This window comes from Haliotis rubra, unplaced genomic scaffold, assembly GCF_003918875.1.
Source record: "Haliotis rubra isolate DU_JTF1 unplaced genomic scaffold, ASM391887v1 Scf299, whole genome shotgun sequence".
Taxonomy (NCBI): domain Eukaryota; kingdom Metazoa; phylum Mollusca; class Gastropoda; order Lepetellida; family Haliotidae; genus Haliotis; species Haliotis rubra.
This window is the reverse complement of record NW_025766967.1, coordinates 1,072,217-1,091,543: the sequence shown is the minus strand read 5'-3', so window position 1 is coordinate 1,091,543 and position 19,327 is coordinate 1,072,217.

Here is a 19,327-nt window from a genome sequence, read left to right as displayed (position 1 = left end):
TAAATGTTCTGAATTTTTAATATTTTTGTGGGGACTATGTATTCAGCAGCGTCCGTCCGTCCGTACGTACGTCCCGATTCTTGTTAACGCGATATCTCATGAACTGTTGTATCCAATGTCTTCAAATTTGGTGTCAGCCTACACTGGGGGATTACGCAGACACCAATCGATTTGCGTGACCTTGACCTTATTTTCAAGGTAACCACGACACTTTGACCACTTTTCCAACTCTTGTTCAGGCGATAGCTCATGAACTGTTGTACCCAATGTCTTCGAATTTGGTGTCAGCCTACATTGGGGGATTACGCAGACAACAGTCACCACGACACTTTGACCACTTTTCCAACTCTTGTTCAGGCGATATCTCATGAACTGTTGTACCCTAATGTCTTCAAATTTGGTGTCAGCCTACATTGGGTGTTTACGCAGACAACAGTCACACGAGCGCTTTGACCACTTTTCCATCTCTTGTTCAGGCGGTAAGCTCGCGAACTGTTGTACCCAATGTCTTCAAATTTGGTGTCAGCCTACATTTGGGTGTTTACGCAGATAACAGTCACTACGACACTGTTGTACCACTTTTCAAATTTCTTGTCACTATTCTTGGGGACTGTTGTACCAGGATACTCATTCAAATCTGGTGTTTGCCTACATTTGGGTGGATTACAACCAGTCACCCATGACACTTTGACCATTTTTTCATCTCTTGTTCAGGCGATAGCTCATGAACTGTTGTACCCAATGTCTTCGAATTTGGTGTCAGCCTACATTGGGGGATTACGCAGACAACAGTCACCACGACACTTTGACCACTTTTCCAACTCTTGTTCAGGCGATATCTCATGAACTGTTGTACCCAATGTCTTCAAATTTGGTGTCAGCCTACATTGGGGGATTACGCAGACACCATTCACTTGCGTGACCTTGACTTTATCTTCAAGGTCACCACGACACTTTGACCATTTCTCCAACTCTTGTTCAGGCGATATCTCATGAACTGTTGTACCCAATGTCTTCAAATTTGGTGTCAGCCTACATTGGGGGATTACGCAGACACCAGTCGATTTGCGTGACCTTGACTTTATCTTCAAGGTCACCACGACACTTTGACCACTTTTCCAACTCTTGTTCAGGCGATATCTCATGAACTGTTGTACCCAATGTCTTCAATATTGGTGTCAGCCTACATTGGGGGATTACGCAGACACCAGTCGATTTGCGTGACCTTGACCTTATCTTCAAGGTCACCACGATAACATGTCTTTTCTTGGTGATCTCTTTATTCGCGCTGCAATCGTCCAGGATAAACAGCGTCGATTCTCCTTCGAACTTCTCGTGAAAGGCTGTCCTGTAACTGTACTCCCGGGTCGATTTTATATGCCTTCGCATCGTTCATCGCCCACGCTCTCTCCATGTACGTTTTATTGATAAGTATAGTAGGGCAAAGAATCACGATATGATCTAACACATTCCAATAATACCCTTCCAGCATATTCAATACAAACACGGACTTCCCGCTCCCAGTCTGACTGCACACGATGGCGCAATGCAGTTCCAGGGGCAGTTCAATATCAAACTTAAAAGATGGCTTGCACGAATCTTCCATTTTGTATAATGAGTTGTGCGTCCATAACCACGTACAAATATAGGTTTAATTTACCCGCAGTGTGAGCCTTTTTGGTGATTTGGATGGTGATCCCTTTGCTGCCGTATAACATAAATTATCAACTCCTGAAGCACTTACCAGAATCATGTTTAGAGACACTCTTACATATTCTTGATGATCTTTGGACATCTGGACAATTTCCTTCGTGACGTCATGCTATTATTGTTCATATCTCTAAACCTGGACGTGATCATACAAATCCTTCCAATTATACGCCAATTTCACTTACTAGCTGCGTTTGCAAGACCATGGAACGCATGGTAAATAATCGACTTGTTTGGTACTTGGAAACACATAAAAATAACTTTATAACAGATATACCATGTGCTTTCCGCAAAAACAGAAGTTCTGTTTATTTGTTAAAAAAAGCTCTCATTAATAAACAACTCGCTGTGTCTATCTTTTATTTATCTAGAAAATGCATATGACACTAGGTGGAAATATGGCATTTTAAATGATTTACATGGCTTGGGATTGCGAGGCCGCTTGCCTCAATTTATAGCCAACTTTTTTAAATGGCAGACAATTTCAAGGCCGAGTGGGCTATACCCTGTTTGATCATTATAATCAGGATCAGGGTGTTCCTCAAGGCAGTATTTTGTCTGTCACACTCTTAAGTATGTTCAAAGTTTTAAATGATTGAATTGATGGATCGTTATTTGTGGATGATTTTAATATTTCTTGTGGTAAAAATATGCATACTTTTGAACGGCAAATGCAGTTGTGCTTAAACAAAACAGATAAATGGTGTCTTGAAAACGGCTGTAAGTTTTCTAAATCCAAAACAAATTGTGTACACTTTTGCAGAAAATATAAGCCGCATTAGGACCCAGAACTATTTTTAAATCGCACTCCCATCAAAGTTGTTAAGGAGGCCAAGTCCTTGGGTCTAATTTTTGACTCCCAATTAACTTTTTTTGCCACATATTAAATCCCTTCAAGCCAAATGCCTGAAGGCACTCGATTTGCTGAAAGTTGTTTCCAACTCAAAGAGGGCAGGGAACCAAACTACCCTCCTACACCTATATCGATCACTGGTCCGCTCGAAACTTTATTATGGCTCCATCGTATATGGTGGAGCCTGTAAAAGCAACCTCAAACTACTTGATTCTGTACACCGTCAAGGCCTCAGACTTTGTCTTGGGACTTTTAGAACTTCTGTTCACAGTCTCTACGTCAAGTCAAATGAGCCATCTCTTACACAACGCCGTATAAAACTATCTTTACAATACATTACCAAGCTGTACTCTAACAAATCGAACCCTGCATACAACTGTGTCTTTAGTCCCATCTTTGATGATTTTTGTTCCGCCTCTTGGGTTCAAAATTAAACCATTCCTTACTGCTGCCGGCATTCCTTCCTGTCTTCTTTCTTCTCCTTCTTGGCAATTAGTGAGGCCTGAAGTTGATCTAACTCTGACAAAGTTTAAGAAATCAGAAACTAATGAATTACAATATAAACAAGAAATATAATCAATTAATAATTAAATATAATACATATAAATCCTTATTTACAGATGGGTCCAAGGACGGTGGCACGATGGCATGTGCCACTGTCACTGGATCCAGAACAATATCTTCTAGAATACCGGATAACAGCTTTTTTTTACAGCAGAAGCAAACGCAATATTAACCGCTCTTAAATAAACTGAACATCATTGAAAATTTTACATACTTGTGTAGTCCAATGATTGGTAAAGAAAACAAACAAGAACCAATCCAGCAAAACAGCAAAGTTTCCATTTAACTGACCATGAAAGAAAGATGGAGTCAAATTGGAAAGTCAGTAACGTGTATGACCACCGTTAGCAGCACCACAAGCTGTGCAACGTCTCCTCGTTGAACTGATAAGTCTCTGAATAATGTTTTGAGGCAATGCATTCCACTCTTGTTGCAAGGCATTCTCAAGTTCCCTAATGTTGTTGATCTGTGCGCGACGTGAGGGGCGTTGGCCGATGTAATCCCCACAAGTGTTCAATAGGAGACAAATCTGGTGACAATGCAGGCCATGGAAGTAGAGGAATGTTTTTGTTTGCCAGAGACTGTGTTGCAACACGTGCAGTGTGCTCTCGAGCATGTCCTGCTGGAATGTGTGCAGATCTTGATGTTGTTAAAGAAGGGAACGTCGTTGTCCTGTAGAATGGTGTCACGGTAGTAAAGGGCATTAACTCTGCCAAGACAAACTACCAGAGTGGTTTTGTGATGATAACTGATCCCTCCCCACACCATAATGCCGTCTCCACCCCACCGATCTGTTTGCACAACAAAGTCCTGATGGTAACGTTCTCCCCGTCGACGCCATACCCGTAGACGCCCGTCAGCATTTCGCAAGTGAAAACGTGACTCGTCGGAGAACACAACACCATGCCAACGTCGTTACAACCACAAACGATGCTGCTGAGCCCATTGTCGGCGTTCACGGTGATGTCTATCTGTCAGGATGGGTCCAACATATGGGTGTCGACACCGTAATCCTGCCGCACGGAGACGGCGTCGGAAGGTGGAAGCACTGATCAAACCACGTCGGCCTTGGAAAGCATTGGCGGTTCTGGCAGCCGGCAACGTACGATCGCGAATATGGCACCGAACAATGTCTCGATCTTGGCGAGGGGTGTTAACACTTGCATGGCCAAGACGTTGGTGGTTCCTGTTTGTTGGTGCCTGTTGGCAAGTCTTATGATGATGGAATGATGGCAACCAAATCGTCTGGCAATAATGTTGCTTGATGTGCCAACCTGCAACATGCCCAACGCCCGTTCTCGTTCCTCTGGTGACAATGTTGGCATTGCAAAAAATACTTGCGGAGGTACAGCTAAAATGAGAACGTTGTTTTGCCGACGGTCATTTATACCCCTAATCAGCATGTTTTACACATGCAGTTTGTGCTTTTCGTGTGTTGTGCATGAATTTTGCTGTTGTCATGTGATGTGTTCCGTGATGTGTTCGGGCAATCCGTCCTTTACTGTACAGAATTATTTATTGTCTTGTGTGTTATTAACAACATATCCAACGTTCATTTTCACTCTCAAAACAATCCTATTACCATATTTCAAAATGTACAGGTGGTGTATTTTCAATGATGTTCAGTATGTATTCAAAGACATCCTAAACATAAACAATATATAATCTTTTCTGACTCTCTTTCTTGCCTTCAGGGTATAAAAATCTCTCTTATTAACATTCACTTTTAATTGAAATTATTGAATTGTATAATGATCATGCTACTGCCCAATATGACACCATCTTTTGTTGGTTACCCAGCCACGCTGGCATTTCTGGGAACACAATGGCCGAACTTGCTGCCAAGGCAACACTTCAAAATTCTGCGACACCACTTCTTATTTCATACTCTGATTACAAAGCTAGCATCAGAACCTACATGTGTGATCTGATGCCAAAAAGTGGGACACCCAAGTAGGTATCAATAACTTACATGAAATAAAACCTTATATTGGTTTTACCTGCTTGGGTTGTCAGTCCAGATTTGAAGAGGGCATCATGCAACGATGTCGTATTAGCCACACATGATATACCTGTGCATACCTTTTGAAAGGTGAGGATCATCCGTTTTGTATTCCTTGTGATGAGAGAACCACGGTCAAGCACATCCTGCTTGACAGTGTTTAATTCTCCATCATAAGGGATAAATATTTCAATGTCAAAACAGCAAAGGATGTTTTTAATAATGTCAATAATCATTTAATCATTGATTTTTTAAAAGAGATAGATTTGTTAAATGAATTTTGATATATGTTTTGTAAATAGATAAGGTTTTATAATTGGTAGTTTCGATTATCAACTTCTATTGTTTGTGGCTGTACTCTCAAAGGGGGTTGAAGTATTGTCCTCCTGAGAGGGTACGTAAGTCCCAACACAATTAAAGTAATTTTAAACCTGCCATTTGTAAATCGTAGAATATGTGTGCTTTTAATTTTTGGCTAGATTTCTCTTGTATCATGTATGGCTGAGGGGTTGGTGTAAATCCAGCTAGAGTCCATGCAGGTAGCAAATGTACTTTAAGTCCCCATGGTCCCTAGTATGGTTATCTACCTACAGTTGTTGGTGATTTATAGCCCGTTTTTATTTTGTCTTGTCTATCGTGATTCAATTTTACGATAGCGTACTAGTTTTAGATGTATATTGCTGTGATACTCTAGTATTTTTACTCTTCGTCGATGACAGGTTTTATGTTCTAAATTTTCATATTGATATAAACTAGATTGTTCTCATCACGATATGGCTGAAGTATCGCCGATGTGACGCTAAACAATATCTCACTTACTCACCTTGCTGCCGTAATTGGATGTTAGGTATTGTCCTAGCATTACGTAGGCAAGACTGAGTTCTTTAATGATCGCGTTGATTTCCGATGGATGCTTCATTGCCGGTAATTTTTGGATCTCGTCCCACTGCTTATAAGCTCGCATGCCTTGGCTAAAGAGCTGGTTGGGTATGTCTTCAATAGTCACTTCCACTTTCGTGATCTCGGGGTTCCAATATTTTTTGCTGACTCAAACGGGGAAAATTCTCCCACCGGCAGGATCAAAATGCCTTTCATCGATCGAGCGGGCATGTTCAGATTGATATTCCACAGCGTATCGCTTTTATTCATGACGATTTTCCGATGGCGCAGCACACGATCGTACAAGATCGTATTTCAGCCTATCACCTAGCCTCAGCTATAGCATTATGCTTTCTCACCATAGCAGCAAGTTCGGCTTGTTCAAAAGCATACCCCATGCACAACCGAGTCCATGGACAATTGACCGGACAAATTCCCTGGTATTTTATATTATCCCGTTCGGTCGGGGTTTTCAATAGGTCCGTGAAAATAAAAAAGACATCGCTGTTGATGATGCTCAATATCTTATTCCCGCTGATTTTGATCATCGTGTTTTTGTTTCACCATGGCGCAACCCAGGTTCCCCATGACTTATCTTTTAGCATCACCGGATCTCAAACTGTTTTCCAAAGACGTCGTTCTCGCACAGGTTGGGGAATCGCACCAGCAGCGTTTGGTTTTGATTGATTGATTTGTGTTCGGATTGTTGGTGACAGTCACAGATTGATGCACGGCTTTGAACCCCCAGTGTTCCCTTAATCTTCGGAAAGGGTCTAAATTTCATTTGTATGCCAATGATGAAAGTGTTTCTATCAAAAGTATGTTTTATATCTTTAATATAACAGAACCATGGCTAAAGGCGGTGAAGATATTCCGATGGACAATTTGGGTGGGGATAGAATCCCCGATGAACAAGAAACCTCTTTAATGGGGGTATGCATAGGCGATACCCAGTTAAAACGATTATTACTATACCATAAGGCGAAACGAAAATCTCGCTTCTTTTTATCGCGATTATTTTCTAGGTTTGAAATCGATCATGGAGGGATACTGCGACTGAAAGAGACTCCCAACACCAATCTCATGCATTTCTGTACGAGAAAACCTCTCGCCTTCTCCACGCTGGCCAGTCGCCATGGTGCCGACTTTGTCCGTGACCAATTAAACCTGCAAGTGTATGGCGGTGCAGGACCCAAACTTCCTCCGAAGATAACCCAGGGGTTACAAACGGTGTGGACCGAGCTGGGAGCCACATCGAGAGCGAATGATCAAAACAATTTACAAGACATGCCGCAATGAGGACAAGTTCCCTTGAACGACATTGGCATCGTACATAAATATTGGCCACGTACATAAACAAACCCTTGCCTGGTTTTGAATTTCCCCTTCAGGAACTGCAAGGGCTAGATAAGGCCTTGCAAACCATTTGTAGATCGCTCGTGAACAACATGGCCAAACTGAAAGAACTCGACAAGCACACTGCCCGCGAAAAAAACCATGAGGATGATGACGACATCACCTGACATCGGATTGAGGATAGGCTTTGTTAGTTGTGAGACAAAAGATCGACCCGATTAGAAGCAGCGTCGTACAACCAAGAAGCACTTCGAATCCAGATCAATCGCATTCGTGAAACCATCGACCGAGTCCTCCACGAAGATACCACATTGGCCGAAAGGCTTAAAACGTTATTCCGGGGAAAAGGTTTCACCATCGCCAGCATTCTGACGGTTTGGGGTTGTATTATATCAACCTTGGTCTTATTGCTGACCGGTAGGGGTATGACTTGGAGTCCTAGCCCACCCACCAGGCAGGGGCGGCAGCAGCGACGTCAGAGACTGGATAAATAAACAGCTGAAATCCCTAAGGGAAGCCTTGGTGAAACTGACCGGAAAGCCATTGAAGTTATGCCCGTCATCTTGGGCAGCATCGTATCCTTGTTGTTTGGCTTCTTGTCAAAAATGGTCATATGGCTTGGTCAAAACCTGTGGGCATTCATCGTCACAATGGCCGGGCAGCTAAAGAATTTTTATTCCAATAAGGCACAACCCGACAGCGATTCCATCCAACCATGAGCGCTGTTTTAAGATCAATGTGTTGTTGATGCGGGTTGAACACGGGTCTCCGGTGAGGGTGCTGGTGTCACTATCACATGTTTCACCGGTGTTGGTGGGTGGTACAACGTGGGAGACATTGGGGTCGGGGTTGATGCCCAACTTTTGATTGTTGGTCGCTATGACGGTTTCGTCATTGTAGCCAACCACTTTGTGGATCCTCAGTTCTTCCAAATACAGTAATCCTTACTGTCATCAAAGGCCATGATATCATCCCTCCACTCATTTGTTGTGACATAAGCTTTTGCATACGTCTTACCACTCCATTCTTGCAACCTCTTACTGGCTTCTACGAGGAGCATGTTGTGAACGATAGGAATACCCAAACCATGATTCACACCTGGCAAAGCACAATCCGTTTTCGGATTGATTTTGAATTCGTCGCGAATCGTATGGATTTTTTACAGCATCCCACACCTTATCCTGAGGATTCGGTGCGCTGATTTCTTTCAGGATGTGTCTGATCTGGAAATAGAACACAAACTGACTCAACAGATCATGGTGAGTGTCATACAAGGTCATTTCGCACCCGGTTGTAGCACACCACACGGCAAAATTGAATTGATTCTACCAGAATTGTATCGGGTTGTTAAACCAGGCATGTACCGTTTTCACACTCGTGACGGGAAACCTATACTTTTTTAATACATCGATAAATCGAGCTCCAAAGCAGGAATAGCCAAACCATGATTCACACCTGGCAAACGTCCATCCGTTTTGGGATTGATTTTGAATTCATCGCAAACCCGTTTTTAAAGCAGTCGATCGTACGGATTGTTTACAGCATCCCACGCCTTGTCCTGAGGAATCGGTGCGCTGATTTCTTTCTTGATGCGTCTAATTTGTTAGTACACGTGGAAATAACACATGAACTGACTCACCGGATCATGACAAGTGTCAATTCAAGGTCATGCCGCACCTGGTTGTAGCACACCACACGGTGAAATTGAATTGATTCTACCAGAATTGTATCAGGTTGTTAAACCAAGCATGTACCGTTTTCACACTCGTGACGGGAAACCTGTACTTTATAAATTAATCAAACTCGAAAGTGGGAACCATCCTGACCATCCAACATGATCTTCATCTGGGTAAAATAGGCAGCATTTACGATATTGCTTTTAGGATAAATCACTCCCGGTGTGTACTTGGGTGTAGACATTTTGAATGCATATTGTAGTGTATATATGTAAGATGTACCTCACGCTCCCAGGAATCACGAGCAGCGAGCCTGTTCTGTTGCTGCACGCAATCAATAACATGTCGGGGGAACTTGAAGTCGCTCTCTGCGATCTCGTGTATTACCCGTGATGGTCGAATATCAGTCAAAATAGAGGGAATAACAGGCTATTCATCGATGGCAAACACCACGATTTGTCCGACGGTTATTACAGCGTGTGTATGCTCAATGATGAAATTTACAAACCCATTGGAGCCCATCTAAAATTAAACGAATCGAATGGAACACTGACGTTAACGGTGGGGGAAAAACCTATTCGACTTGGTAGGCCCTTGTCAAGAACTCATGGGTTGCAGTAGAACGAAATACGACCCCAAGACACCGTCACTGGTTTGAAATTACCGAGCATCATTTTCTATCACAAACTGTTCGTTCAACTCGATTGGGTAAGCATGACCAATAATATTTTAGGCGAACACCCTAATTGAAACTATCCATTTTAGATATAAACTGGTGTATATGGAATATCGCAGCGTCACACTGCACGTAAAACAAACACTCAAGCTTCTGGACCCGGAACAACCATGTCCCTGAGAAAATGGCATACCATCGCAATATGTGATCTCGGGGACAAGCGGCGACTTGATGAACCCGATGTTGAAGGCAAGTTATATTAAGAAACAACATTTACAGGCGAACAGAAGTGAACGGTGGTGGTAACCTAGGAGATTTAGACGATGTCATAACCGGAGGTCTCTTAAAAAACATGCAGTACAATCTCGTCCTCAATGACAATAATAAATGGGCAATCTAGGTGAGTTAGACAATGTCATAACGCGAGGTCTCTTAAGAAACATGTTGTACCAGTTCATCCTTACTAATGATAACCAATGGATTTTGATCCCCTCCCAAATCGAGTGGCTACTTGACATCACCCTCGTTTCGCCCTACGTTTTTGCGGAGGCGAATGATCATTATTTAATGAAAGTCCTCAATAAGGGGATTCTCATTGCGGCCTATGTCCGCTCGCAAAGAAGGAGTGTGCTCGTGAACCTCATGCCTAGAAAAGCTGGTCATTTTCTAGTGAATCGACCGGATAGGCAAAATACGAGTTTAGAGTTGGTGCTTTAATTAGAATATGTGTCAAATGTCCTCCACAGGATTCCACCCAATGCAATGCTTTATATCGAAGTCTTTCTCGGGGAGGCCTCCCCCAACCAAGATGTTGACTTATTACCGGGAGTAAAACTCTGTTGGCCTGAAAAACATTAGCATCTTGTTTATGCAAGTCACGACGGGGTGACGATTAACTTGGAGAAAAAAGTGAGCTCACAAAAAAAATTTATCCTCCCAAAATCTATCTCATCAGCTTAAAGTTTACACATGAGAAGTTGCCGGAAAACCAATTGAAGGCTCTTCCGTAATACAAGTATAACAATGGGTGACGTTTCAGAGGCCACCATTGCGATGTCCTATCTCGGGGACACATGAGGATTCGATCAACCTGGTACGAAAAATGTCTTATATGTATTGCACTTACAAAACAACGTGTACCAACAACGAAAAGTTTTCATCGAATCTCAGTTGCACTGGATCATCAATCTTGTCCTTACCTACCCCTATCCTGTTATGGAAGGCTCGGCACTGTCAACTCGGGCATATTTCCCATAATCACTCGTACCAAGTTGGTTATTCTATTTATTACCCATAATGTAATTAAAAAGAAGAACCATAAAATAAAAAACACCCAGAGACAGGACTTCAAACAGCTGATTTGTATTCATGCACATATTAAACCTAACTTCTCCAGCGGTAATTACATAACAACGCTATGGAAAATAGTACCTCATAAAATCGCTTTAAAATACAACAAAAATATTATGTCTCGAATAACTAATTCACATTTGTTAATATGATAAAAATTATCTTTTAAATACATCATTGAACGTAATAACAGCTAATTTATCTATAGTGTTGAAATACACTTTTGCAAAAACCTGTCAATTTTGGGGAAAGTCAACGGTTAATAGTTGGAAAATCTAAAAGACAACCATCCCTCGAATTCATCAAGAAAAAGTTTTCTGTCAAGAAACTCAACAAGTTTGAAGATAAAAGAACATTCTTTCTGTGGAAGTGTGTTACAGTCACGTCATTGGTCCCAGTAGAGTACAACAGTTCCAAGAAGGATAACTCTAGTCGGAATCTGACTCAATGGGAAGAATACCTCTCTTTGGAGCAGATGGTCGACTGACAGATGAGTCATTCGATGTTGAAGTGGAATACACCACCATAAATTGGACCTATGAATTTTGTATGTAGAGAATGAAGAATTATGGCATGCGACTATGACTGTGACGCCATGCATGGTAGCAGCCTGGGGCTGAGGGTGAGTGGACTGAGTGGTGGAGTGACAAGGGTTTGACAACAATTCATTGAGGGACTGATGTTCTTTCTCATTAATTGAAGAGTAACTGTTTATTGCTTCAACATTTTGGTGCCAGGACATTTGGATGATTTGATGTGCTGGTACACCATTGTCAGAGAGGGTCTTGATGAGACGTTTTCGAGCCTTGATCGGGGTTAGCCTAATGGTGGCCATGTTTGTTTACAAACAATGCAAATGATTGTTTAAGAATACAATTTATAACGCAAATTTATTGCAAAATAATAATGTCTAATAAAAAGAGTATTCATATTCTTTAACTTTTATGTTTTCTTTATTTAATCTCGGAATGTGTGAGTACAGCACGTTCTGATTATCAGTGAAACGGAAAAGGTTGCCAGTGAACTTGCCTAGCTGACCAATCAACGTTGAGAATCACTGAAAAGCACATGTGCGATTATCACAAAAATATTCACCTGTGTATCCTAGCCCCTATGGGTAATAGAATGTAATAGTCACCCATCCCGAACAGAAGATAAATGGATGTTTTAAAAAACATTAGGGAAAGTCCAGACTTGTGGGTCACTGTGATACAAGGTTCTACCCTTATTATTCAAGTCTTTCTTGAAGATGCCCCCACGAAAGATGTGGCAATTGTGGTTGGGTTAAAAATACGCTGCATGATAGCCATCAAAATAAACGTTGTTGTATTTATATACAACCAGGAACAGTCCCCACCACAAGCCTCGAGGGGATCATGATTTTCATTCAAGATGTACAGACTGACACTATATTCCATGCCATTAATTTATCCGAGCATATGTACCTCATCAGTTAAAAGTATATTCATCAACGATTGACGGAGAACCAATTAAAGTTTATTTCCTAAACTTATATTATACTCGAGATGGGATTGTATTTGGCCATGGACAAAGTGGCTCAAATGCTTGAAACTGTGGATGGTTTTCGTTTGCGACAGATCAGCGAGATCAAAGGCCAGCTGGAATCAGAATACGATGTATGACTAGTATTGCATAAAAAGTACCATAGGGCCACGAATATTATCGTAGACACTGCACTCGTGGCAACTGGCATGGGATTAGGTGCGGCAGGTGTTGGAACGAGCCGGTTGAATTAAATTTCGTACCGAAAGATCACACAGGAGGGTGAAATACTTAAGAGGCGGGCGGATGGTCGTAAATGTTAATATCAATGTCAACGATGTTAAACCACTTATAGCCAGCAAGGTAAACGAGGAGCTATAAAAGTATAAAATATCAGCTCACGCTTAAAATGTCGCTGTTCAATGAGCCTACGGATGGCAGCATTGAGTTCATCGAACCTTATTTCAGAGGCAAACAGGAAGTCATGGCCCAATCCAACTCTATCCCTTCGACCATCAATACTTTGATACAAAAGATACAAGAATCGTTGGAGAAATATACCCTCCGTGGGCCGTATCGATGCGGATGTAGCAAGCTACATATTGTTTATAGGCGGATCGTACCTTCTGGTGGCGGAACACTTCAGGAAAAAGAGGCTATGATTTTAACCCCCAAATTAATGGCACTAATTGTATGAGGGTAAGGGTGAAAGTTACCTTTAAGGGTATAAATGAACTCATTCTCCTATCCCAAATCTCTAAGATCGAAAAACAAAATAATTTGGCCATTACCATGTTCGGTCACGAAGGGAATATAGTTTTCGTGCACAGGATAAGCCCCATTCTAGATAAAACCGTGCGCAGGATCAATTCATTTCTGATTCGGCAAGGCCACAAGTACCACTATGTATGGATTAAAAGTTTAAGCCGTCTGTTGTAAGATCAAACAACGCATAGAGAAAAGAAACATTTCTGTGAATGATGTCTGCATGGCTACAGTCGAGAAGACTTGCATTTCTCATGTTCTTATGACGTGAAGAGAGAAAAATCAGGGAAGCTTTGTCGGACCCTGCCCTGATGGATATGACACCAGAGGGCGAGTCTGCTCACCAACGAGCTCTATGCTGTCACATATCCCGGGGACCCCTGAATGATGATTCCGTGAGAGATCATTGCCACATCACTGGTCAATACTGAGGCTCCACTCACAATACGTGCAACCTCAAACTTAGATTCAATCCAAAAATGATACCCATCCCCGTGGTGTTTCCAAATTTAAGAGGGTATGACGCCCACCTTATCATGCAGGCCATCTAAAAAATCGATGGCAACATCAAATGTATCCCCAACAAAATGGAAAAATACATCTCCTTCTCGCTAAACGGTCTGAGATTTCTAGACAGCGCCCAGTTTCTCCTGTCGTCCCTCGACAGCTTGGTCAAGGCCAACAATACCTTCGCTATCACCGATCGATACATTGATTCCAAGGCTCGACCTCTGCTGCTGAGGAACGATATGTACCCAAACATGTGTAAGTTTGATGAGACACGATTACCCCCCATTGACGGCTTTTAAAGCCAGTTGACCGAGTCCTCTATAGCGCAGGACGATTATGACCATGCCCTTAACATGTGGGAGAAACTGGCCTGTAAACATTTAGGCGACTACCACGACCTCGAGAATTTCAGAAAAACGTATTTAAAACAGTGGTACTACACCAGTTCCGTCTATTGTGTGATGCTCTGCTTAAGAAAACCAGAGTTAAATTGGAATTGTTCATGGATTACGACATGCACCTGTTTATCAAGAAAGGAATGCGCGGCGGCATTTCCATGGTCTCCAAGCCCTACACAAAGCCAATAATAAATACGTGGAAGGCTACGATTCGAGTAAACTGACCAATCATCTCCTCTATCTCGATGCCAACAACCTCTATGGCTGGGCCATGAGCCAGTATCTGCCTGACGGGGGGGATTCGAGTGGATGGATAGTGACAATTTTAATCCAAAGACCATCATGGCCATCCCCAAAATCTTCGAGATAGGCTACATATTCGAAGTGGACTTGGAGTATCCCGAAAGCATACCCCACGACAGTGGATTCCATACGTCGTGGCAGCCATTGTCGTGGGGATCACCGTGGCTGTATGGTTATGTCAACAAAGCGAAAGGATGATACCACCACCACCATCAGTCCAACCATTAACAAAACAACAATTAGAGATAAACCCACACTTTATGTTATAAAGAGCTCCGCGGTCAACGAAAAAAATGTGTCAACAACGCGAACAACTCCACCGTGGACAGCATTCTAGTCATCGGTTACGCACTTTTAAGTTAAATGATCACAAAACAACAAACTCCCAAACTCGATTTCAATGTGTACAACATGGGCATGCTCGTTTGGGAATGGCGATGGCCACCAAAGATATGCTTATTAAGCAAGGGATCATTCCAGAAAATATATTAAAGTAAGAAAGTATAAAATATATAATTGCTTCGATCGCGCTGATGATCAAAAGGGGCTTTAGTCAACGCCCTGGCTTTTGGGGGAGCAATTATCTCTTCTCCAAATTACGAACATCGAACGCAACCGAAATCAAAGCGGAACGGAAACGGCACAATTTGGATGTGGAGAAATTACAAGCCGCGAGAGGCCATGCGAGAGTACTACCTGCACAGGGAAACGCCTCAAGCCTCTCTGCGACGAACCTACCCTCTCGCAGTATTACAGCCCCTTGGTCAAAAAGATCAGGAGCTGATCTTTGTGGCATTAGGGTTAGCCGCAACGGTGTTGTTCATCCATCAATTAGACAAACGTATATCTAAGTGCATATAGCGAACTCCTTGTCATTGCAAATACCTGCTTCTGGGAAATGCTGAGACTTGCGGCAGGAAATGCAGGTCTGACTACTGCTGGATACACAGGATATCCATCCACGAACACAAGGAACTCTCACCATTTTTTTAATACATGCTGGGAACAGAATTACTCCATAAGAATACCAGCAGGGTACCTGTATTAGAGCCCCCATTATATAACTACCCTTCTTTCTCATGTCTATGTAAAATGTTGTTGGCATTTAGTTGAAATATAAGCATAGAAGAAATTATTGCAGCACAACTTATTCCAAACTCACATATAGCAACTTTTACTTGCATAATAATTTGGATCCTCCGGGCAAGGACCACGTGCATTGTACAGTTCATAAAGCAAATATCAAAAGATCAAGTTTCAATTACGTGTTACAGCTCAATAACCTGGTAAGTCAATTGATTTTGTTCTTGATAAGCACATATTGGGCCTCCTCTTCCTGTTAAATAATACTTTCAAGGCTTAAAGCGTGACACTCTTGGCAAGCATCGTTAATATGCACAGGTAACAAACAGTGATCAGGTTGGTCGAAAAAAGGTGAGATCCGGAGATATTTTTTCACTGGACATGATGGTTTACCAATTGGTCTGCTAGGCATAGTTTTATACACAGGTATAAGATCATTGTATGTTCTCATAAACTATACCAGAACTAGCAATCACTTATCAGAGAGGTACACAAAGTCCGTGGGCATGACCACCAGTTTTTGTGGAAGCCTCGGTGGCTGAGTAGTTTAGGCGGCTGGCTTTGTGTGCTGGTGATTAGGTGTCTGACTCTAAGGGTGCGGGTCTGAATCCCGGATGGGACCCAACCCAACAAGTATACACACTTGTCTGTGTATACAGGACATGTTGCCAACATCACATCAGTCCACAACATGTTGCATAATTCTCACACAGATGACACCCAACTCCTCAAGAAAATACCACTGCAAAATCTAAGTCAGTCACTTCAAGAACTCACTAGCTGCACATGGAAAATCAAGTCCTGGATGACAACTCTTCTGCTTTAACTCAATGACATGAAGACTGAGGCACTTCTGGTAGGAACAAGTCACCAAATTTCAAGATGTCCCATTAAGAGCCTAACCAACGCCGATGCAGTTGTTCCTATAAGCTCATCTGTCAAAGATCTAGGCATATACTTCGAAGGTGAACAATATCTTTAAGATTTGCTATTTTCATCTCAACTCCATCAGCAGCATTCGTCAATACCTTACAGCTGAAGCCGCTCATGCCTTAGTCTGGGCGCTTGTGATTTCAAGGCTGGGCTACTGCAACAGCTTGCTGTTCGGGATCAGTCAGAGGCTATTGGATAAGTTACAGAAGGTGCAGAACACTGCCGCACGTATCATCAGTCGAATTCCCATACATGGTCACATCAAATCTGTTCTTAAACAGTTACACTGGCTCCCCATCAAGGCAAGAAGCGACTACAAAATCCTCTGCTTGACCAACAGATTGCCTTCATTCATCTAATGAAGAGCTACTGATAGGTTGCAAAGCTTTATATTTAGATAGTATTGAGGGCTTTCCCAACCTTTTTACCGACAATCATGTGTAAGCCTGGGCATTTTTTCATAATGGTAGCTACGCCCTTGAAATATGTGTAAAGAGAAACATAAGTTACGTATTTTTAAGGATGCACCAGGACGCGAAAATGCAGAAGGTATTTTGTGTTACACGAAATGCTCGTGCTTTGTGATTTATTTCATCCTGTTAACCCCGATAATACCCTTTGATACTGTATTTCTCCATTCAACCAACTGACCCAACGTCAAGTGACGATACATCGCGTCTATCAGCTCAGGAATGAGAGTGAGCACTGAGTTACCTAAATGCTGGTATGTCTACCCGCCAGGTGATTTTAATGGGCGATCTTTCTGTTGCAAGGGCCAACTCTCCTTTTGAAATGATATAAGTGACGGTCCAACTTCTTGCTTCCGGTCTGGTTCCTGATGCAATGTGCACTGTGGCAACTTGCTACATGTAAAGACAGAGCCCAGCATACGCGTTGCCCTTCATGCACCATCATTGACAAAACGATCCTTTACTATGAAAAACCTTTAAGTGACATGCATTTTGCGGTGTTTTTCAGTTGAGAAAAGCACCGTTTGTTTAATTTCCAAGTGCAATACGAATTGACACGAATTATTACACATCCCTGACAATTGAAGAAATTCCATGAAGAATGTAACATTTAGTTATAAATATACTCTCCCAAAGAAGAAACGCATCATGAAAATTGCAATTTCATGTAGCAATGAATTGAAACTTGATTCATTTTACAAAAGGTTTTGCTCTGTTTATGAGTCCTATGGTGTTTATGTTTTGAAACATCACAACAAAACGCACCATCTGTAAAATACATGTATTTAACAGCATGATTTTCAATTTCGGCGTGTAGTGTCACAGAATACACAATTCACATGCAATGCACGTGAAAGTGATCAGATAGTCTTAATGATGGGTACAAAAGGTTGATCGCTGTCTGTCGATTATTCACTGTATTTGGAATATTGTTGACGAATGCAAAATGCCACGTCTAAGTGAAGCCAACCGTCATATCGCCATTGGTTTGCTTGAAGCTGGCCACTCTCAACGTGCAGTTGCCCGACGCATGAATGTTCACCAAAGCACCATTTCACTGCTCTGGGAGAGATATCGCATGCAGGAGATGCCCCTCGTAATGGGCGACCACTGCGGCACAGGATCGCTACATCTGGGTATAACACCTGCGAACAGCTACGGCGACCAGTACCGCTCGACAAATACCCAGATTGAGGAGGCTTTCTGCACAGACCATCAGGAACAGGCTGAGAGAGGCTGGTTTACGTGCCAGAAGACCTTTTTTTATTTTGGCTCTGTGCTTCGACGACAACATCGTCGACATCGAGTTCAATGGTGGACCAACGTTCAGGCCTGGAACCTACCGAATTGGCATAGAATCTGGTTCAGCGATGAATCACGATTTCTACTGGAAGAAGGCGAGTGTACAGACGTCGATGTGAACGTTTCGCCGACGCTTGCTTTCCCCAGGTGGACAGTTTCGGCCGGGTCAGTGTTATGATGTGGGGAGCGATCTTCTGCCATAGGAGAAGTGATTTGATGATGATCCAAGGCTACCTGACAGCTCAACGGTACTGTGACGAAATCCTACGCCCACACCTCCTTCAAATTATTGATCGCCAGAGGGAGTTGTTTCAACAAGACAATGCCAGGCCCCACACACCACGTCACACTAGAGACTTCCTCCAGAACCACAACATCAATGTGCTCCCCTGACCCTTAAGATCACCGGACGGAAACCCGATGGAACATCTGTGGGATGCCCTCGACAGACGGGTGCGATGCCGTAACCCTCAGCCCCAGACACTTCAGCAACTCGCACAGGCACTACAGGCAGAGTGGTCTGTGATTGGGCAACACAAAATTCTGACACTTATTCGTTCGATGCCGAGGCGATGACGTGCAGTTCTGGATGCCCACGGTGGTCACACTAGGTATTGACTTCAGCGCCACCACACGTCTCCATGTGACACTCAAACTGACTTTCCTCGACTTGGTGCCAAAGACGGATAAGTCTGCATTCCCAGTGTGCAATTTCGCTATATTTCATTGACTCATAAAGCCTACAAGATGTTTCAAAATAAACATAAAAATACAGTTGAAATTCCTATATGCGTTTCCTTTTTGGGAGAGTATATATAAATTACGTTTTGATGAGCAGTTCCACACACATCTGATTTCATTTTTTAAAATATTCTGACACTATACTTTTAATGTATACTTAATAATAATAATAATAATAATAATAATACAAGAAAGGAGACTTGACTGATCCCAAAAACTTCCGCCCTATCACATGTTTGAAGACACAATACAA